Source organism: Neofelis nebulosa, chromosome 8, assembly GCF_028018385.1.
Source record: "Neofelis nebulosa isolate mNeoNeb1 chromosome 8, mNeoNeb1.pri, whole genome shotgun sequence".
Taxonomy (NCBI): Eukaryota; Metazoa; Chordata; class Mammalia; order Carnivora; family Felidae; genus Neofelis; species Neofelis nebulosa.
The window spans coordinates 115,716,113-115,740,230 of NC_080789.1; the positions used below are offsets into that span (position 1 = coordinate 115,716,113).

General features: G+C 38.5%; 1 pseudogene; it reads right to left on the reverse strand.

The window, feature by feature from the left end:
* Window positions 1-7,438: 7,438 nt before the first annotated feature.
* On the reverse strand, window positions 7,439-18,614 carry LOC131483910 (E3 UFM1-protein ligase 1-like; annotated as a pseudogene).
* Between the last annotated feature and the right edge of the window lie 5,504 nt (window positions 18,615-24,118).

The window sequence follows — 24,118 nt, forward strand, 5'->3', positions numbered from 1 at the left end:
TTCAGAAACTCAGCAAGGCCTCGGTCTGGCCTTCCTCACTATTCTTTCAATACATCTGAATCCTACATTAAACATGACTTTGGATCAAACTCAAATGATGACCTGTATATTCAGAAAATTGAGGGGCGCCTGGATGGCTCAGTCAGTTAAGTGTCGGACTTTGGCTCAGATCATGATCTCACAGCTCATGAGTTCAAGCCCCATGTTGGGCTCTGTGCTGACAGCTCAGAGCCCGGGGCCTGCTTTGGATTCTGTGTGTGTGTGTGTCTCTCTCTCTCTGCCCCTCCCCCGCTCCTGCTCTGTCTCTGTCTCTCAAAAATAAATAAACATTAAAAAAAATTTGTTTAAATAAAAGAAAATTGAAACCCTTCTCTTATGGAGTTCACGCTAAGAAAATTGAGAGGGGGGAAATGCCTTTGAGAGAGTGTCTACAAGACTTAAAAAACGAAAACCAAACACATCAACCCAGACTCGAGAGACACTTTATGCAGGAAGTAACACAATTGGTTAGAGGCCAAGCGAGCCCCACTGCACTCTAGACCAGGGTCCCCACAGACGGGCCAGTCTATGAACTACGTATTTGTGGCCCATGGCAAGGAAGTACAGAAATGGAAAGTGAGAGTATGCGATATTATGTCTACTGAATATGACACTTAAAAATTAAGCTTGCACTTTACATTTCCGTTTTTATTTTATTTTTACCCTTCCCTTCCGGTAGTGCTTTATTTTACTTTACAAGCGCGTCCATCCAAAATAGATTGGAAATTTTAAAAACAGAAACATTGGTCCTACACTAGGTGAAGTTTGAGAAGCACTGTTCTCGTCTGTATTTTCTTCTAGCCGGAGAGTATGAAGTGCCACTGGATCCACGTGCCACTAACCACATATGGTTATGAAGCACTGGAAACGTGGCCGGTCTAAATGGGGATGTATTGTAAGGATAAGACACACACGGGATTTCAGGTCCTAGTAAAAAAAAAAAAAAAAAAGTGTACAATATCTCAATGTTTTAAAAAGGTGTTGAAATGATAATATTTTGGACCTATTGGGCTAAAAATATATTATGAAAATGAATTTGATATGTTTCTTTTTAATTTTTTTTTAAAGTTATTTTTTTCTTTTTCTTTTTCTTTTTTTTTTTTTTTTGAGACAGAGGGAGACAGAGCATGAATGGGGGAGGGGCAGAGAGAGAGGGAGACACAGAATCGGAAGCAGGCTCCAGGCTCTGAGCCATCAGCCCAGAGCCCGACGCGGGGCTCGAACTCACAGACCGTGAGATCGTGACCTGAGCTGAAGTCGGACGCTTAACCGACTGAGCCACCCAGACGCCCTATGTTTCTTTTTAATTTTTAATGTGACTACTAGAAAATGTAAAGGTAAATACATGTGGCTTGTGCTTGTGATTCACAGATTTCCATACTTCTATCGGGTAAGTGCTGAGTGTTGCTTTAGACTTTCCTCCTCCTGCTATCTTCAAACCAGTTTTGTGGTGTCCCATCTTATCATTACGTAGTCAGCTCGAATGAACCCCTCCGGTAAAGCCTTTCATGAGCCATAAAAAAGCTCCCAACACACCCGCCTCTTCCACTGTGCACATATAGTGCTTAGTACAGACCCTCGTCTATAGATACATACATACATATATGGTGATGTGCTAACAGTGAAAACAGTTGAGTGGATAACTTAGATTTGGTGGTCAGGAATGGCCTTTCTGAGGTGATATTTAAGCTGAAAGATGACCAGAAGGCGTGAGATCCACAAAACTCCAGATGAATATATTAGGCAGAGAAAACAGTTCATGCAAGTTTCCTAAATAGAAACAAGTTTGGTATTTTGAAGTAAGGAAAATGGCAGCAATAAGAAGAGGAATTGAAGAAGAATTTCTGTTTCAAGCAATATGGTAGAGAGCCTGAACAGCCCTTTCAACTGAAAAATTTAACTCTCGGTAAAATTAAGGATTCTTTTAAATGAGTGAAAGTATTCATCAAAAGTAAAAAAATCTATAATGAAACAGGCATTTAACCTGAATGTTTTTCCTGAGCCTTAGAGACTTGAATTTCTGCTTCAGTGACCATATGGGCCTGGGGGACAGGAGATATAATGGTTAATTTTACATGTCAGTGTGGCTGAACCACATTGCCCAGATATTTGGTCAATCATTATTGTGGATGTTTCTGTTAGGATGTTTTTGGATGAGATTTACATTTACATCAGTGGACTATGGGTAAACCAGATTGGCCTCTACAATGTGGGTGGGCCTCATCCAATCAGTTGAAGGCCTGAATAAAACAAGAGGTTGACCTCCCTCAAGTAGAAGGTAATTCTGCCATTAGACTGCCTTTAGACTTCATCTGCCACATCAACTCTTTCTGATTTTTTCAGAAGACTGCCTTTGGAATTGAATGGTAATCTTTTCCTGAGTCTCCAATCTGCTGGGTTAGCGCATCAGATTTTGGACTCATCAAGCCTTCACACACACACACACCGCACACACACACACACACACACACACACACACACACACACACATCCTGTTGGTTCTGTTTTCCTGGAGAACCCCAACTAATACCAAAGGTAAAACCTAAATGGAGAGTCTAGTAGGAAACCCATTACATAAACCTGAAATCTCAGAGAGGGCTTATAACCTCAATATGCAGACAATCAAGAAACAAACTCACTATAAAAAATTAATTCAACTTTGACACCAGGTGGTAGTGGTGAAAAAAAAAGTAACCAGAGAAATCACAATCATAAATCACTTCTTGTATGGGTTTGCAATCCAAATTCATATCACTCATATGATCCAAAGAAACCTTTAAGGGCAGATTTTTTTTCATGAGTAATTTTTAAAGTTTCTCATAAATGTCAATACAGTAAAATTCAGTCTTTGTGATATATAGGCCTACAGGTATAGTGTTATCCACAACTATAACCATGATACTAAGAAGTTCTATCCCCCCCTCCAAAAAAAATTCCTTTGTAGTGAAACACTTCCCCCAGCCACCAAATACTTACAACCACTGATTTATTCTCCATTGAGATAGCTTTGCCTTCTCTGGAATATCATACAAACTGAATAATAATAGAGTATGGAATCTTTTTGATAATCCATCATCTTTGATGATTACTATCATTCATTCCAGTTAGGCAATTCATTTTAAAGATTCTCAAAATATTTTAAATATTAAAATGCATTTGAGATTCATACATGTTGTTACATCTATCAGTCGCTCATTGTTTAGTATTATTCCACTGTATGAATGTACATACACTTGTTTATCCACTCACCAGCTAAAGGGTAATCGGGTTTTCAGGTTCTGGTGATTATGAACAAAGCTAGTTCTAGTTCTCTAATTCCTCAAAGATGAGGAATCTTTGCCCGCACTGGATATTCTTTGATTTTTTAAAAAATAAACCATTCTTGGGGTACCTGGGTGGCTCAGTCAGTTAAGTTTCTGACTCTTGATTTTGGCTCAGGTCATAATCTCAGGGTTAATGAGTTGGAGCCCCAACTCGGGCTCTGTGCTAACAACACAGAGCTTGCTTAGGATTCTCTCTCTCCCTCTCTCTCTGCCCCTCCCCTGCCTGCTCTCTCTCTCTCTCTCTCTCTCTCAAAACAAATTAACATTTAAAATAAAAAAACATTCTTTTTTTCAAAGTGCCACAAAATTTAATAAACAGGCAACTTCATTTTTAATAACATTCTTAAATCTGTAGATCATGATCATAGTAGATAAACATTTAAAAACGTTTATTTTATTAGTGAAATTAGATTTTTACATAAAAAGTCAAATATATAATTTTATTTTCAATAAAAACTAGGGGTACCTGACTGGCTTAGTTGGTGGAGCATGCAACTCTTAATCTTGGAGTTGTGAGTTCGAGCCCCACATTGAGTGTAGAGATTACTTAAAAATAAAATCTTTAAAACACACACACACACACACACACACACACACACACACACACACACAAATAAGCAATTAAAAACTGTTTTTATTTACTGTGGAAAAATAAGAACCATTTTGATAAATGAAAAAATTAATGTGAACAAGACAGAATGATTTCCTTTTTATTTGCTTGGTTGTCTCTATTTTTATTCTTACAAGTTAAGAAAGTCAGACTGATTTTATTTGCTTCATTGTCTAATATTGTGTCTATTGAAACAAATGTGGATAAATTGGTATCTGCTGAAACATAAATGATAAGATTCTTAAAGATGGAATAGAACATTAAGCTGGGTGTTCAATATTTTGAAAGCTGAATAAACAAAACTAATTGGAGTTTGTGGTAACAGAGAGTTTGTCATTTTTCTTCTTTTGCCCATATGAAAATACATTAACAGAAAATTACCAATGGAAAAACATTTTTAAATTTATGTTACATTCCTATCAACTTTAACAATAATGCTTAATCAGCAATCACATTAATTTCTTTCACTCAGTATTAATACTTTGTATAGAATTAGAGGCCGACTGATAATTTACATTCAAACATTTTGAAACACAGAGTTTTAAATGCCACATAAAAATTATATAAGATAGTACTTTAAAAAATGTTTATTTAGGGGCACGTGGGTGGCTCAGTCAGTTGAGCGTCTGACTTTGGCTCAGGTCATGGTCTCACCGTCCGTGAGTTCAAGCCCCGCGTTGGGCTCTGTGCTGACAGCTCGGAGCCTGGAAACTGCTTCGGATTCTGTGTCTCCCTCTTTCTCTGCCCCTCCCCTGCCCATGCTCTGTCTCTCTCTGTCTCAAAAATAAATAAAAACATTAACAACATTTTTTAAAATAAATTTTAAAAACTGTTTACTTACAGGGCGCCTGGGTGGCTCAGTTAGTTGAGTGTCTGACTTTGGCTCAGGTCATGGTCTCACAGCTTGTGAGTTCGAGCCCCGTATCGGGCTGTGTGCTGACAACTCAGAGCCTGGGGCCTGCTTCAGATTCTGTGTCTCCCTCTCTTTATGCCCCTAACCCACTCACATTCTGTCTCTGTCTCTCCCAAAAATAAATAAACATTAAAAAAATATATTAAAAATGTTTATTTACTTATTTTTTGATAGAGACAGAGTATGGGTGCATGAACGCCCACACAAGCCGGGGTTGGAGGGGGGAGCACAGGGAGAGAGAGGGAGCGAGAGAATCCCAAGCAGCCTCTGCATTGTCAGTACTTAATGTGGGACTTGATCCCTCAAATTGTGAGATCATAACCTGAGCTGTAATCAAGAGTTGAATGCCACCCTGTAATTTTTTGATATTTGAGATTTAACTTACTATTATTTTCAAAATAAATTTCTTTTTGATATATAATAAATTGTTGCTTAAAACTCATTTGGTTGAAATTATTACTCCAAGGAATTATTTCAGTTACTTTTTACTATAAATAGTCTTTAGAAAACAAGAATACCTATTTTCCTATAGGGATTTTCATTTAAAAAAAAAAAAGTTGCAACGCGTTTAAAAATCCTCCTACAACAAAGAATTAATTGCCAGAGTGACCACTTTTATAAAAAATAACATTTAGAAATGCAAATTGGGTTAAAGAGAAATACTTGTATTATATTTTTTAGTTATTCTAATGTTATAATGCAACTTATACCTATTAAGAAGTAGCTTTTATTATTATTATTTTTTTTTTTTTGTCTCACTCTTGTTAGCATGTTGTTTTAGAATAGAGCACAGCAATGTATGGGCTCCTCTGGTATTCTTCTGCACCTATGAAGGCTTCCCTGAAATCCCTCAATCACATAAAAGTTCACTTTTATACCAGAAATAAGAACAAGAGCTTAGTTATAAATTTGTTTTGCAAATTTCTCAATTTTAGGATTAAAACATCCTCTACTAATTTCAAAATACACGATTTTTGAGGAGAGAGTAAAGTTGGCAGAGGCAGTATGGAGACCCTGAGCTTGTCTCATCCCTAAAACACAGCTAGATCAGCATCAGGCCATTTTGAACACCGAGGAAATTGATCTGAGGATTAACGCAACAATCTGCATAATATGAACCACAGAACTCGGCAGGTATGCAGTGCCGAGAGGTGAATCCGGAGAGAGAAAAGCCATGGAATGGGTAGCGAATCGTTTTTGCGGCGAGAGGGCAGAGAGAGAAAAAGGACGGGGGAGAGTGTGGTGCATCGGGATTGTGCAAGAAAAGCACTCCCCTGAAAGTAGCTGGAGAGAAAGAGAAAGAGTGAAAACACTAGCAGGGGATTGGACAAGAAATCTGCTCCCCAAAACCATTGATGGGGAGAAAGGAGAGGGTTTCAATACCATCAAGATTCTATAAACGGTGGAGCACAGTCTAAAGTTCCAGAGCTCATTGCCTGGTGGTGCTCTGGTGAGGAAGTAGGACGAATCCCTAGAAGCAGGCAGCGGGTATGAGGGGTCCATGTGCCACATGGGGAGAAGTGGTTCCCCTGCTTGGAGTGCATTTCATAGAGGCCATATGGCCTCTCCACAGGCAAAGGTCCCAGCAGACCCCAGAGAGCAGCTATTTGCAGGTATTGGGACAAAGATGTCAAAGTGCAGCAAAACCTGGCACCTTCTGTGTGTTGTGATTTGCCATAATGTCTGAACCTCTGCCGCTGCACAATTGCACAAACGTTTTCTGCGGCAAGCCAGCACCTGGCCATTGCTCAGCGAGACCCTCCCCCAGAGAGCTGGCACAGGTCCAAGCCACAGGGGTCTCTGAAGTGTGGGGTTTTTGAAACACAACCCTATGTGAGATAAAACTCTGGAGGGAGGTGCTGCTCGTCAGGCAGACAACTTGGGCCACACACAGGGGAGAGGTGGGTAGTGGACAGAGGCCCGAGACAAAGGAGAGGTGCTTGACCAACGATGGGTAAGAGTGCGAAATTCTTGCACCAAAGACTAGGGAGCTGGATGAAGCTATTCTCACCTCTCCCGTGCGGGTGCATGTGCGCAGGCACACGGATCCACCCCAGTAAGCTAATCAGCGCCACCTAGTGGATAACGGAGCCATTACATCCTGCCCAACTGCACCCTCCAAGTACACCCCCAAGAAGACCAACACAAATATTTCCACCTGCTTAATATAGGGAGTATAGAGTGCTTCATAGTTTCAGTTCTAGCGGAAACTGGATGTAACTTCATTCGGGTTTCATTCTGTTTTCTGGTTTATTTATCAGTTCGTTTTCTTTGCTTCTGTTTTTGCTTAAATTGTTTTATTTTTTCTTTCTCTTTCTTGGATAGAGAAAGAAAATTTTATTTTTATTTTTTTACTTTATTTTTAATTTTATATTTTATTTTGCTTTATCCTGTTTCCTTATATAAATTTTTTAATTTATAAAATTCTTTCTTACCTTTTTTTTTTCCTTTCCCTTTTTTCTCTATTTTATCAAGCTTCTTTCAATAAGCAAACCGAAACACACCTTGGATCTAGCTTCCTTTATTTGATTTTGTTTTGTTTTTAATTTTTTTAATTTTAATTTTTAATTTTATTAATTTTCTTCTTCTTCCAAAATGACAAGATGAAGGAATTCACTCCCAAAAAAAAGAGAACAGGAAGAGGGGCGCCTGGGTGGCTCCGTCAGTTAAGCTTCCAACTTCAGCTCAGGTCATGATCTCATGGTCTATGGTCTCAAGCCCCACATCAGGCTCTGTGCTGACAGCTCAGAGCCTGGAGCCTGCTTTGGGTTCTGTGTCTCCCTCTCTCTCTGTCCCTCCCCTGCTTGCCCTCTGTCTCTTTCTCTCTCAAAAATAAAGATTAAAAAAATTTTTTTTAAATCTTCAATCTCATGTTGGAACATAAAAGTGATCTCTGGTTTCTTCTTCCCAGTGTGAGATGACTCATCATCACTATCATCTTTTCTTGCTTTCTTCTTGATTTTTAAAATTGTGTACTTTCTGGCATTGCTGCTACCTCCTCTCACACTTCCATTCCCCTCTGTTGCTTTTCTCTTTCATCTTTTTTTATCCTTTGTACTTGTATTAATGCATTCTAAAATGGAGACTTGTTTCAGATCTTCTTCAGTGATTAAGTGAACAGATTATTTTTCAGTTCCTTTTCAGCTTCCTGGTGCATCAGTTCACTGAATAGTTCTATGCAGTTATTCAGAAATTTTCCACTGACTACAATGGTGTCACTAAAGACTACAGCTGAAACCTGCTTGCAGAATGCTCTCATCACCCTGTTGAAGCAATATCACAGCATCCTCAACTGATAAAGAACTGAGAAACAGGGGTACAATATCAACCATGTTCCAGAGCTAATGGTTTCCTCTACTGATGCTTCCACGTGATCTGCAAATCATTGGCCACACAGCTGCTTTCGAAGACAAGACTTGTGTAGGTCTTCTATCTTTTCTTTATGTAGGTCACAGCATCTGGGATTCCAAGTCTGGACAAAGCATCAAATTCTAGATAGCCATTCTGCCTGATGTGTTCTGGAGTGAATGTCAGGAATGAACACTGCCTCGTCCTGTCTTCCACCAACCACAGAGCCCCATAAACACCCATTGTTAACAAGTTCCTCAAACACAGAGTAAAGTAGCTGCTCTTGACATCCGGATTTTAAAATCAGAGAATTCACTGCTGTAGGCTGGGTAATAGCACTGAACAGTCCACGATGCGTGCTTTATGTCAAGCTATAAAAGCTTCAGTAAATATTGCTCCTCTGTTATTAAGAGAGCCATGTGGCCATTAATAAGTCTATCTAGTCTTTGAGTTACTGCCTGTGTCAGAAAGTTTCCAAAAGATCATAGGTTTTACACAGTTGGGATATGGTGACTTGATCACTTTCTTGCAATTTGTCATTTACCTCCTATAACAGATACAAATAGTTCTCATCTATCAGTTATCCCAATATGAGCTGAACGTGCTTTTCTGATTTAACAATGTCACCAATTCTATTTTCAGCAAGAATCAGATCCACATTGATTACCTGTTGCAGATCAACGTTTACTCAACAGCCTCAGACACATAGCTCATCTCTCATTTCTTTGCTAATTTGAGCTGTAATAATATATTCCTTTCCATCGAGTGTGCAAACTACTTCCAGCTCTTTCTGAGCAATCAATTTATTTACAATCTCAATGCAGTTCCACTCTGACAACCTCTGCATAACTGTGGTGAGCTGTGCCCACTGGAAGTCAGCTGCCAACCACCACAGGTGTCCTTTCCCTACTTACCCAGCCACCAAAGAACTGCCCACACGTCAGCCTAAAAAATAAACCATTCTAATTAATGAGTAGTGATATCCAATGTGTTTTTAACTTTGCATTTTCCTAAAGACTAAGGATGCTGAACATCTTATTTGCTAACTGTACACTTTCTTTGATGAAATATCCATTCAAATCTTTTGCCAACTTGTTTTTTGAGTTGTTTTCTTATTGCTGAGTTTTGAGAGTATACATATTCTGGATACTATTTATCTGTCAGATATGTGATTTACAAATATTTTCTCCCAGTCCGTGGCTTGTCTTTTCTTCCTCTTAATAGCATAGTTTTCAATTTTGATAAAGTCTGACTTATCCTATTTTCCTATGGATAATGTTTTTGTTGTCATGTCTAAGAACTCTTTTCCTTATTCAAGGTCACAAAGATTTTCTTATATGCTTTCTTCTAGAAGTTTTATACTTTTATGCTTTACATTTAGGTCTATGATCCATTCTGAATTAAAAATCTAAACTATAATTGACAAATTGCTGGAGCCTCAATGTGGACAAAACTGAGAATTTAAAACTCCATAGGAATCCAGTCATCGAAGAAGCCCCTCACATCTTGGTGATTTTTTAACCTCCAGGAAACTCTACAGGTTCTTGTAGGGAATATCAAAGGAAAAAAACCCTCCTGTTTCTGACAGGGATGAGGGAAGGGAGATAGGGAGAGAAAGAATCCCATTTTTCTGGTGTATTTTGAAATACACCAGAGCATTCTGTTGTTCATAATAAGCCCTGCCCCCAAAAGAAACTATTTTAACAAAGGCTAACCTGTTGGAGATTTTATCTGAACATAACCGACCTGAGGGAAGGGAAATATCCAACTCCACCTGGCCCTAACCTTCTATGTGAGACAAGAGAAATATCCAAATTGAGCCCTCCTATAGCATTCCATGTAAAGATGGGAAATACACAACTCTAGCCTTCCCAAGCCATCTTGTGTCATCTAAAGTGGGAAGGGAAATCTGAGAAGCACTTGTGAAGTTCACAGTCCAGGGCCACGGTTTACTAAAAGAGACTTAATCATAACACTCTCCAACACTTTCCCTCCTTCTATATTTTATCACTACATTACTAAAGGACTATTTACCAGAGTTCCTTTCACTCAGTACATCATGTCTGGCTTTTGACAAAAAAGTACAAGGCATACTAACAGCCAAAAAACTGTTTTGAGGGGCACCTGCGTGGCTCAGTTGGTTAAACATCCAAGTCTTGATCTTGGCTCAGGTCATGATCTCATGGTTCTTGAGGCTGAGCCTTACATCGGTGCTCCCTTGCGTCTATGCTGTCAGCATAGAGCCTGCTTGGGATTCTTTCTCTCCCTATCTCTCTTCCCGCCCCTACTCCTCCCTCAAAATAAACAAACTTAAAAAACAGTTTTGATTAAGTTCATACCTATCCTTGATAAAAATTCTTGGCAAACGAGGAATACAATGGAACTTCCTTCACCTGATAAGGAGCATTATCTTACTTGATAAGGTAATCAAGTAAGATTCCAACTGATTCCCAATCAGTTGGGAATACAATTTCATATAAAACAATGTTTTTAAATTTTTTTAACATTTATTCATTTTTTTGAGAGGCAGAGAGAGACAGTATGAGCAGGAGAAGGACAGAGAGAGAGACAGAATCTGAAGCAGGCTTTAGGCTCTGAGCTGTCAGCACAGAACCCAACATGGGGCTCGAACCTACAAATAGCGAGATCATGACCAGAGCCAAAGTCAGACACTTAACCAACTGAGCCACCTAGGTGCCCCTCATATAAAACAGTTTTATAAAAGCAGCAAAAAATGTAACATATATATGACTAAATATTATAAAAACCTTGAACAGAGAAAATCATTTATTTTTATTGAAATATTAAAGAACACTTAAATAGATACACACTGTTCTTTGATGCAAGGGCTCAATATCCTAAAGATGTCAGTGATTCCCCCAACTTATATACAGATTCAGTGCAATTCTGATAAAAATCTTCACAGGGCTTATTATGGGATTTGAGATGATCCTTAAAATTATATGCAAGAGCAAAAGGCCAAAAAGAGTCAAGACCTCTTGAGGAACAAAAAGCTGGAAGAGTATAGTTCTGATGGATTTTTGATATTTGATATTTGATATTTGATTGCTGTTAAGCCTCATGCCCTCTTCTTCACTTTGGGTTCCATATCTGGACAAGTTGATGAGAAAAGTTCAGCACTTCCTCCTTTAATGCTGGAAGGAGACTCAAACAAGGCATGCCCCTTTCCTAGCCACCGCAGCCCTACCCCCAATCCACAATAAAAAAAAAAAACCCAGGCCAATCTCATTTCCTTGGTCTATGAAAGCCACTGCAGACCTGCTTGGGGCTTGGGGCGGGGGGGGGGGGGGGGCGCGCTGCCCTCCTCTCCTCAAAGATCTCATATAAGGTAAGTAATAAATCTTGTTCTACCTTCTGAGGATGTGTGGGTGACATCATGTGGCTGGACATCTGAACCTAACTTTGGGTGAGCAGAGTCCATCTGCCTCTGCAGGTGACCAAACAGCAAGGATGCCTGATGATATATCAAGATGTACTGAAAGTAGCACAGATAAGTGTTTCTGCATAAATGATTCTGTTATGTGGGAACCATGACTCCTGGAGTTGTGTGATGTGGCCCTGGGTAATATGGGTAGACAGGGACCTGATTACATAGAGTTTTGAAAGTCAAGGTAAGGAGTTTGGATTTTATCTTCAGAGTAATGAGAAACCATTTGGGAGGGGTTTATTATTATTATTATTATTATTATTATTATTATTATTATTCTTTTATTTTGAGAGAGAGAGAGAGCATGCATGAGTGGGGGGCAGAGGAGCAGAGGGAGAGAGAGAATCTTAAGCAGGCTCCACACTCAGCATAGAGCCCAACACAGGGCTCAATCCCATGACCTGGGATCACGACCCAAGTCGAAATCAAGAGTTGGACACTCAACCAACTGAGCCACTCACATACCCCACCATTGGAGAGTTTTACACAGGGAAGAAACCTGATCTGATTTTTAACTTTTTAAAGATCCATCTAACTGCTATGGACTAGGTTGTGTCCTCCCCACCACCCCAAATTCATATTGAAGCCCTACCCCTCAAGGTGACAGTATTTGGAGATATGACCTTTACATAATTAGTATTAAATTAGAATTAAATTTCTGTTGTTGAAGCTTTCCAGGCTGTGATATTTTGTTATAGCAGTCCTAGCAGACTAATATACTAACAAACTATTGTGGTAAGCAGAAAGGGGGAAATCAATATTGGAAGTGAGGAGAGGGGTAAGAAGATGATGGCAGTTGGGTACCTGGGTGGCTCAGTCAGTTGAGTGTCTGACTTCACCTCAGGTCATGATGTCATAGTTTGTGAGTTTGAGCCCTGCATCGGGCTCGTTGCTGTCAGCTCAGAGCCTGCTTCAGATCCTCTGTCCCCCTCTCTCTGCCCCTCCCTGGTCATGCTTTCTCTCTCAAAAATGAATAAACTGAAGAAATAAAAGAAGATGAGCGCAGCTTGAGCTAGGGCATAAGCAGTAGGGACAATGGGAAGCACACACATCTGAAGTCTCCTCCGTAGAGCAGCCCACAGGGCATGCCAATGGATTGGAGGTGGAGGATGAGAAAAATAAAGGAATCAAATTCTGTGTATATATATATATATACATCTATATATATATATATATATGTATAGATGTATATATATATATATGCATGCAGGTAAATAACTCAGGCCAACTTTCCATTTTTAGTCTGGACTTGAAGCAAAATCACTTGACTGAAAAACAGAAATAGCTTGAAGAGGAATTAGAAGGTACTTTCAGAGATAAAGGACAGAGATGTTATATATTAGTTTATCATTTTGTGATATTTTCTAATGTATGTTTTTACGATACAACAGGATCCTACAATCTCAGAGTACATTAAGGCAACAGCACCTGAAAGAGATAGAAGCCATCTCCCCCTAACTCCCAAACAAGGCCTCACCTACGTTTCCTCCACGCAGTCACCAGTGACTGATTCCCTTAGAATGCACATTCTGACACAGGTCTATATTGCTCTTAAGTCATTTGGGCACATACGAGAATGATGATCATTTCAAAGAACTTCCAGAAATCTCTGTGAAGCTGTTACTTGGGAACCTAAATGACAGCCTTAATTTTGCCATAAATTTTCAGAGAATGCCAGCCCTTTTAAGAATAAAATTTCTGGGGCGCCTGGGTGGCTCAGTTGGTTAAGCGTCTGACTTCAGCTCAGGTCATGATCTCACGGTCTAAGAGTTCGAGCCCCATGTCAGGCTCTGTCCTGACCGCTCAGAGCCTGGAGCCTGTTTCAAATTCTGTGTCTCCCTCTCTCTCTGACCCTCCCCCATTCATGCTCTGTCTCTCTCTGTCTCAAAAATAAATAAATGTTAAGAAAAATTAAAAAAAAAAATAAAATAAAATTTCTAGTTCACCAAAGCAGCACAGCCTGCTTTAATGGCAGAGGAAAACAGAAGTGCTTAGTTTTTACACAGAAAAAATTTTTTCTTATTATCAAAAGTTTGCTTTTGTTTTGGGCATGTTTAATAACTTTTGTAATGTGACACTACACAATTAACCCTCCATATGCATTTATGCATTCTGTAACTGACTGGCCTTCTCTGCCCAGAATAAGAATATGTGTTCTTTTAAGTATAATTCTCTTTCCTCCTGGCTAGGAGGAATAAAGCTACAACAGAAGAGTATCGAGGCTGGGGGAAGAGATGTACTAGGATACTCTTAAATGAAGCAATCTGCCATTCTTCGGTTATATGTCTGATTTGGCTCAGAATTCATTCACTCATCCATCCATGCACCATTCTAAAATCACCCAATGAAAATTGGAATAGTAGCTTCCATTTATCCATATACTGTCATGGATTCTGACCTATTGACCAATATCCAGCCTTACTCTCTGCCACAAAGTTAAGCTGTCAAAAAGCACAAAATACCATTCTGTAGGGATATACTACATTACAACTCTTATTAGCAAATATTCTATTAAATTCATTTCTAATGTTTTCCTATCCAAGACTAATTCTGTAATTTTTTTTCTTAATCACACCCATAAACTCTATATTGGTTAATATGTATTCCAAGAAATAGACATTAATAAATATTATGTCAAAAATGTATTATGGCCTATTGATACAGAACCTAATATTATTACTTCATGAGGTGTGAAGCATTATTTTTTCTGGTGTCACATCTAGAGTATATGTAATCTTGCTATTCATCCTAACGGCAACTTATATGGGCAAAATTAAAACAATATCCAGTATTGTTCTTGTATTCTTTTTTCATATAAATGTTAGTGAGCCATCAAATTTCTACTTTTCCATCACTGAAGGCTAAAGCCTCCTGACATTTAAATGAGTAGACTAATCAAAAGCAACTTTTAGAGGAAGAGATCAAGCATAGACATAGATGCACAAAATTATTTTGATTAAACCAAAAATATATATAAAATGTCCAAATTTGGGAGTCTTCTGCTATTTAAATTAATGCTTTTAGATCAAAGTGTCTTATTTTTTAAAGTAAACTTAGTACCACATTTCCAGCTGTTCTGTTTCCAGGTCAGTAAGTAGATGCCTGATGAAGCTTTGTAACTGCTGTGGTTAATATAAGTTTTAATATGTTATAAGTTAAAATGTTATAAGTTAATATAAGTTCATGTGATGAACTTATAACATGTGTGGCCTAGTATACACAACAGGTGTTTTCTTGAGACATGAAAAATAGCCTACTGGCAATGAATACTCATCAAGACATTCAAAATTAATTTTTTTCCTCTTACTCTTAAATAAAAAAAGACGATTACTTTATTCATTAAGATCAGTCAAAGCACTGTTATTTTATACTATACTAAAAAAAAAACTGGAATGCCTTTTCCACTAACATATTTCTCATCATTAAAGTGATTTTTTTTTTTTTGGGCCAAAGAAATACTTTTGTCTTGAACAATTGTAAGGTTATCAATATTAGGCCAGCTTATACGGTGAAGTTTACTAATAAAATCCAAATTTAATGGGTGAAAAAATTATAACCCTAACCTATTATGTGACTTTTATAAATGAATAAATCTTAATTAGTAATGGCATCTGCCTCCAGCCAAGATGGAATAGCAGGGATTGGACTTGTAGTGCCACTTAAAATAACTAAAATATCAGACAAACAACAACAGAAAACCAGTTTTCATGACTTTGAATCTAAAGGCAAAAAGAAGTGAGCCCTGAGAGACAGGAAAGAAATGAAATGATCCCTAAATTTTTCCCAGCTTACTGCCTTGAGAGTTACCAGTGAAAGTTCTAGGAAGGGGAAGCCAGGCAGAAACAAGAGGACTTCATGAATCAAAGCATTACAGTTTGCAATGCAGAATACTTAGGATGGTGGTACATAGATAAATAAATACAGTTAGATCTTGTTTCTTAATCGATTCTGCCATCTCTGCCTTTTAATGTTCATTTAAAGCAATTACTGATAAAGTACTTACTTCTGCCATTTTGACGTGTGTGTGTGTGTGTGTGTGTCTGTGTCTGTGTGTGTCTGTGCATTTATATGTCATATCTTTTGTTCAATTCTTCCATTACTGCCTTCTTTTGGTTTTTTTGTTCTAGGATACAATTTTTACTGAATTCTTACTTACTTTTCCGTATACCTTTTAGTTATTTTCTCAGTGGTTATCCTGGAGTTTAAAAGTAACACTTTAAGAATAGAACAATCTCCCACAGGGGGATAGGGAAGTGGTGAGTGACAGCCAAACTATGCAGTTGAATGAGACTCAGCTGAAGACACCCATTTCTCCCCATCAACACCCACAGTACTAAGGTGGGAGCTCTATAGCAGGGGGAGGGAGCATACTGAGAAAGAGGCAGATATGAATTTCAAAGGGTTAGACTATACTTAGCAGAAAGTCCACCCATAAGCCTCTGGGAGTACCACCCCTGAAGATCTCCCTCCTAGTCCAGGGGTGCCCCAATGCACGAAGTGCTAAACCCACATCTCTCCCCACTCTGCTACAAGCTCTTTATGAATGATCAGGAGTGTGCTTGGGAGAACAAGATCCAGTAAATAGGGAACTGGCTAAAAAAACAGGCCAAGATTGGTGGACTAGGGACAGACCACAAACTTGAACTATACTGCCACCTGATGGAAAAGAAGGCAGGTTTCCAATATTTAGCAAGGTAGAATTAAAAGAACCAGAGTAGATATAAGAGCTTAAAAATTCATCCACAAGAGGGAACAAGAAAAATGAAGCAGAGACACTTTCATGAAGACCGAGAAGAAGAAAGAAGAAAAAAATCCTCATTTAATAACAACACCATAGAACATAACACTCCATCTGCTGAAGGAAAGGAGTTAAAGGTGTCTATGACTTCAAATTCAGAAGCGTAAGCACATACCTGCAAAGAATATGAAAAATCAAGGTAACATGGCATTACAAAAAGAAAAGGAGAATTCTCAAGCAAACAAACACTCCCTCTTAGGTATTTGGACTTTTTTCTGTTGTAAACCTTCAAATAATGTCTATCTTCCCCCCACCCTCCACCCCACCCAAAACATGTTAAGTTCTATGACAGCAGGAGTCGTGTTGCTTTTGTCACCATTATATCCCCAGTACCTACAACAGTATGTGATGCATAGCTATGTAAAAATGAAATAAAAAACTGAAATTATCTTTAATATATATGGATATATAATTAAAACTAATTTCCTTTTTCTCTTAGCTTTTTTTATTAAATTTTTTTTTTCCAACGTTTTTTATTTATTTTTGGGACAGAGAGAGACAGAGCATGAACGGGGGAGGGGCAGAGAGAGAGGGAGACACAGAATCGGAAACAGGCTCCAGGCTCCGAGCCATCAGCCCAGAGCCTGACGCGGGGCTCGAACTCACGGACCACAAGATCGTGACCTGGCTGAAGTCGGACGCTTAACCGACTGCGCCACCCAGGCGCCCCTCTCTTAGCTTTTTAATGTGGCTATTAGAAAATATTAAGGGGAAGTAGATGGGGGGACGAGTAAAATAAGCGATGGGGATTAAGGAGTACACTTGTGATGAGCAAAGGATGATGTATGGAAGTGCTGAATCACTATATTCTACACCTGAAACTACTATAACACTGTGTGTTATCTATGCTTGAATTAGAATAAAAAATAAATTAGAAAATATTAAATAATCTGAATTATTTTTGAAGGTTGTTATGAAGAATCTCAGCAAGCTACAAGGAAACTCAGAAAAACAATTCTATGAAATAAGGAATAAAGTATATTAACAAAGTGATTTCTTTAACAAAGATAGTAAAATTATTTAAAAGAACCAAATAACAATTCTGGAGCTGAAGAATTCCATGAATGGAATGAAGAACATAATATAGAGTGCCTGTAGCAGGGCAGACCAGAAAGAAGAAAGAAGAAATGACTTGGAGAATAGGCATTTTGAAATAACACAAATAGAAGGGGAAAAAAGGAACTAAGATTTTAAAAGAGTAAAGAAAGCCTACAAATGTTATGGGATTACATCAGAAAGACAAATATAATAATAATATGGATTCCAGAAGGAGAAGAGGAAGGAGGTGGGCAGAGAGCCTATTTAAAGAAATAACAGCTGAGGGGACTTCCGGGGAAGATAGCAGACTAGGAGGATTCTAAGCTCACCTTCTCCCACAAATACAACTATATAACACCCACATCAGTGTAAATAACCCAGAAAACAACCTAAAGATTCACAGAACAGATTCTCCACAGCTAAATGTAGGGAAGAGGCCACATCTCACAGGGCAGGAAGGGTGGAGATGTGGTGAGTAGCTAAATGGTCCTATGAGAGTGTCCGCAGGAGGGAGGGATGCTGCAGGCTCAGAAAGGGGAGAGGAGCAACCCCACACTAGGCACCTCAGGCACAGGGGACCGGCTCGGGGAAGGTGAATCCCCATAACATTTGCCTTTGAAAACCAGAGGGTCCTAATCAGCAGTGGGGCTCAACACCTGGAACTTTAAAAATCAGCAGGCTTAGCTCCAGGAAAACTGGAAAGTCAGAGTCCCTGCCCTTGAAGAGACAGCATAACAAACAACTTCACTAAGATACAGCAGTAGAACCAGCAGTTTGAAAAGCACCTGGGGTATATGGGAAGGAGATTTATTTACTAATCTCAGAGTGTGTGCTGGAGGGGCAAGGATCTTTGGGAGACCTCTCTGAGAACAAAAGAGTTGGTGGGTGCCATTTTCCTCCCCTACCCAACCCTGGCCTAGATACATGGAACACTTTCCACCTAGCTTGCCAACAGTGTAGCCCACCCCCACTTGTTTCTGCATATCTTCCCCCTCCAACTCTGACTGTCTCAGCAGGAGTTTTCCAGGTGGCTACAGGTCCAGTCTCACAAGGCACCAGGGCTCACCTTGCTGGCACAGCACATCCCACCCCTGCATTCTCTTGCAGACCTACCCCCTCCAATATGCCTTTGGCCGGAGCCTGTCCAAAGCAATGCCACAAGACTGGCAGTGTGCAAGCAGCCCTAAATAGGGGCCAGCACGACTCCAAAGTGACTCCTACCCCGGGGAGAGGAGAAGATAACCATACACATCAGTCCAACTTTGGCCCCAGCAGTGGGCTTGGGGGCAGACATCAGGTCTGACTGCAGGACCTGCCCACCAACAAAAGCTTCTCGAGGGACAGCACAGGGAAAGCACCGTGCAGTTCAGTGCTACTGAATCATTGGCAAACACCTGGTCTAACTCAACAAAAGCCTGAAGTGGCCCCAGACTGGTCCACTAATGACAGAGGGACCAAACACTGCCCACAACAGGCAAAGAGAGACATTGCAGCTAACTGAACTTCATGAAGGCAAATGCAGCTCAGTCACAACACTGGGCACACAGGACACACACAGGAGAAGCCCCTGAAGCACCAGGTTCTGGTGAAGGGGACATTACACTATAGGCACTACAGGAACTCTTCTCCATAATGCCACTGCTTCTTTTTTATGAATTTATCTATTTTGTTGATCTTTTTAAAGAACCAGCTCCTGGTTCGATTGATCTATTGTTTCTTTAGTTCTTATTTCATCTATTTCTATGCTGATCTTTATCATTTTCTTCCTTCTACTGGTTCTGGGTTTTGTTTGTTTTTCTTTTTCCAGCTCCCTTGGGTGTAAGTTTAGGTTGTTTTTCTGAGATTTTTCTTGCTTCTTGAGGTGGGCCTGTATTACTATAAAATTCCCACTTAGAACAGCTTTTGTTGCATCCCAAAGATTTTGGACTGTTGTGTTTCCTTTTTACATTTTCTTCATGTATTTTTGTACTTTCTGTTTGATTTTTGGCTGACTCATTCGTTAATAGCATGTTATTTCACCTTCATATATTCGTATTCTTTCCAGATTTTTCTCTTGTGGTTGATTTCTAGTTTCATAGTGTTGTGGTCAGAAAAGATACGCGGTATGACTAAGAACTTTTTGAATTTGTTGAGACTTGTTTGGTGGCCTAATATGTGATCTATTCTGGAGAATGTTCCATGTGTCCTTGAAAAGAGTTTGTATTCTGCTGTTTTAGGATGGAATGTTCTGAACATGTCTATTCAATCCATCTGGTGTAATGGGTTGTTCAAAGCCACAGTTTCTTTGTTGATCTTGTTTGGATGATCTATCTATTGATGTAAGTAGGGTGTTACAGTCCCCTGCTACTATTATATTACTACTGATCACTTCCTTTATGTTTGTTATTAGCTGCTTTATGTATTTGGGTGCTTCCATGTCAGGTGCATAAATATTTACAGTTTTTGTATCTTCTTGTTGGGTTGCTCCCTTTATGAATACATACTGTCCTTCTTTGTCTCTTGTTACAGTCTTTGTTTAAATGAATGTCTATTTTATCTGATATAAGTATTGCTACCCTGGCTTTCTTTTCACTTCCATTTGCATGGTAAATGCTTTTCTATCCTTTCACTTTCAATCTGCATGTGTCTTTAGATCTGAAATGAGTCTCTTGTAGGCAGCATATAGATGGGTCTTGCTTTCATATCCATTCAATCACTTTATATCTTTTTTTTTTCTTTTTTTTTTTTAGAAAGTGAGAGAGAACGTGCAAGTTGGGGAGGGCACAGGGAGAGGGAGAGAGAATCTTAAGCAGGCTCCATGCTCAGTGTGGAGCCTGATGCAGGGCTTGATCTCACAACCCTTGAGATCACAACCTGAGCTGAAATCAAGCGTCGGATACTTAACTGATTGAGCCACCCAGGCACTCCCAATCACCTTATATCTCTTGATGGGAACACTGAGTCCATTTACATTCAAAATACATATAGGTATGTACTTATTGCAATTTTTTACTTGTTTTATAGTTGTTTTTGTATTTCTTCTCTATTACTTTATTCTCTTGCTCTCTCTTGTCAGTGTTTGCTGGCTCTCTTCAGTGATATACTTGGATTACTTTTTATTGATTTTTTGCATATCTATCACTGGTTTTTTATTTGTGGTTATCATTAGGTTTATGTATGACATCTTATACATTTAACAATCTATGTTAATTTGATGGTTGCTTAAGTTTGGGCCCATTCTTTACTCCTCTCCCCCCACATTTTAGGTATATGGTTTCATAATTTACATCCTTTTATTTTGTGAATTTGACTGATTTTTATAGATACACTTATTTTTACTGCTTTTGTGCTTTCTACTTTGCTTGCTCCTACTTATGGTCTTTCCTTTCCACTCAAAGAGTTCCCTTCAACATTTTTCAGTGACATGAAAACATAGGAAAGTACTCAACACACTGGTAAAAGTGAAAAACATACAGTAAGACTGAGAAAAATGTAACTCTATATTAGATAGTGTATTACCACTGAACTGTAGTTACAAATGCTAAAGGAAAATAGTAGTGAAATTAAATATAGCTACTATAAATTGTTAACAAAACACAACATGAAAAGAGGTAAATCGTGACATTATTAATACAAAAGGGAGGAGTAAAAAGTTGAAGCCTTTATAGGCAATTGAAGATAAGTTCCTATCGACCTAAAATGGACTGTCTTATCTATACAATGTTTTATGTAAATTCCATGGTAATCGCAAAGCAAAAACTTAGAGGAGATCCACAATAGACATAGAAAGGGGAAAGAGCATACATACCACCATGGAAAACCAATTAACAAATGTGGGCAGAAACAGAGAAAAAGAAACAATGGAAATATGAAATACCCAGAAAGCAGTTAATAAAATGACATTATCAAGTCCTTACACATCAATAATTACTCTAAGAGTAAATAGATTGAATTCATTTATCAAAAGGCACAAAGTGGCTGGATGGTTTTAAAAATATGAAGACCCAACTATAAGGGACCCACTTCAGAATTAAAGAGGCATTTAGACTCAAGTGAAAAAATGGAAACAGATACTCCATGAACAATAGAACAAAAACAAGAAAATACCTAGTAATAAATTTAACCAAAGAAGTGAAAGATCTATACAATGAAAACAGTAACACTTTACTGAAAGAAACTGAAGAAAGCAAAACAAATGCAAGGACATCCTGTGTTCATGCTGGAAAAGTTAATACTGTTAAAATGTCCATGCCAGCCAAAAACATCTATAGATTCAATACAATCCCTATAAAAATCTCAATGGTAATTTCCACAGAAAAAAAAAAAATCCTAAAATTCATACGGAACCACAAAAGACCCCAAAGAATCATAAGGAAAAAAAACTGCAAACATCACACTTCCTGATTTCAAACTGTACTACAAAGCTATAATAATTGAAACAGCATGGTCCTGGCATAAAAACAGACAGACCAATGGAACCAAACAGAGGGACCATAATGAAACCTCTACATATACAGCCAACTAATATTGATAAGGGAGCCAAGAACATCTAATTTCCAATAACTGATCCCAAAGAAATAGATTGCCTGAGAAAGAATTCAAAATAATTGATTTAAAGAAGCTCAGTAAGCTACAAGCGTCCATGGATACAAGGGTTCAGGGAAAGACAACTGAATGAAATCAGGAAAACAATACATGAACAAAATAAGTTCATCAAAGAGAGAGAAGTCCTAAAAAAGAACTAAGCAAAAATTCTAGAGATGAATGAAACAAAAATGCAGTACAGCTCTTCAACAGCAGAGTGAAGCAAACAGAAGAGAGAATCAGTGAACTCAAGGACATATTTGAAATTATCCAGTCAGAGGAGAAGAAAAAAAAAAGTTAAAAGGGGGAAGAAAGACTATAGGATTTATTAGTAAGAAAATCAACATACAAATTATAGGAGTCCCACAATGAGAAGAGAGAAAAAGGGCAGCAGCTTATTATAGAAATAATGACCAAAAAAAAAAAACAAAAAAAAACAAAAAAAAACAAAAAAAAAGCCCCAATCTGGGGAAGAAAACAGACATCTAGATTCAATAAGTCCAAAAGCTGCCAAACAGGTGGGACACAAAGAGCTCTACATTGAAACACATCATAATTAAATTGTCAAAAGTCAAAGACAAAGAGAAAATGTTAAAAGCAGCAAGAGAAGAAATGGCTCATCACATACAAGGGAACCCTGTCTCCATGAGACTATCAGCAGGTCTATCAATAGAAATCTTGTAGGCCGGGAGAGAGGACGAAGATATTCAGAGTACTTGGCAAAGCTATCTTTTACTAAAGATTTTTTTAAGTTTATTTATTTTGAAAGAGAGAATGAGAGAGCATGAGTGGCGGAGGGACAGACAAAGAGGGAGAGAGAGAGTCCCAAGCAGGCTCCATACTCTCAGTGCAGAGCCCAACACAGGCCTCGATCCCGCGGCTATAAGATCATGACCTGAGCTGAAAGCAAAAGTTGGACGCTTAACTGACTGAGTCACCCAAGTCTCCCAGCAAAGCTATCTTTTAAAAATAAAAAAGAGAGGGGCACCTAGGTGGAAGAGTTGGTTAAGCATTCGACTTCGGCTCAGGTCATGATTTTGCAGTTTGTGAATTCAAGCCTCATGTCAGGCTCTGTGCTGACAGCTCAGAGCCTGAAGCCTGCTTTGGGTTCTGTGTCTCCCCCTCTCTCTGCCCCTCCCATGCTCATGCTCTGTCTCTCTCTGTCTCTCAATAATAAATAAATGTTAAAAAATACTTTTTTTAAATAAAAATAAAGAAGAGGGGGCTCAGTCAGTTAAGTGGCCGACTTTGGCTCAGGTCATGATCTCATGGTCTGTGGGTTCAAGCCCCGTTTCTGCTTCAGATTCTGTGTCTCACTCTCTCTCTGCCCCTCCCCTGCTCATGTTCTGTCTCTCTCTCTCAAAAATAAACATTTAAAAAAAAAAGAAACATTGTTTAAAAAAGATAAAGAAATAAAGAAGAGATGTTCTTCCCAAGCCAACAAAACTGAGGAAGTCTGTCACCATTAGACCTGCCTTACAAGAAATGCTTAAGAGAGTTCTTCAAATTGAAGTGAAAACACACTAAACAGCAACGTGAAAACATATGAAAGCATAAATCTCACTGGTAAAGGTAATCATGTGAACAAATACAGAGTATTGTAACTCTGAAATGATAGTATATAAATTACATTTGACCCAAATATAAAAGTTTAAAGATAATAATATGTTAACAAATATGGAATATAAGAAGAAGCAACCTCTGAGTAGAACACAGAATGTGGTGAGAGGAGAGTATAGAGTTTTTGTATAAAACTTAAAACAGATGATTATAATGACAAGATATTTTATGCAAGCCTTGAGGTAGCCACTAAGAAAAAAATTACCTATAATATATACACAAAAGATAAAGAGAAATGAATCAAGTCACCACACCCATCATCATCATCATCATCATCATCATCATCATCATCATCAAACAACACAGGAAACTACCAAGAGAGGAAGAGAGGAACAAAATATCTCTAAAACAGAAAACAATTAATAAAATGGCAACAGTAAGTTTCCACTTATCAAGAATCACTTTAAATGTAAATGGA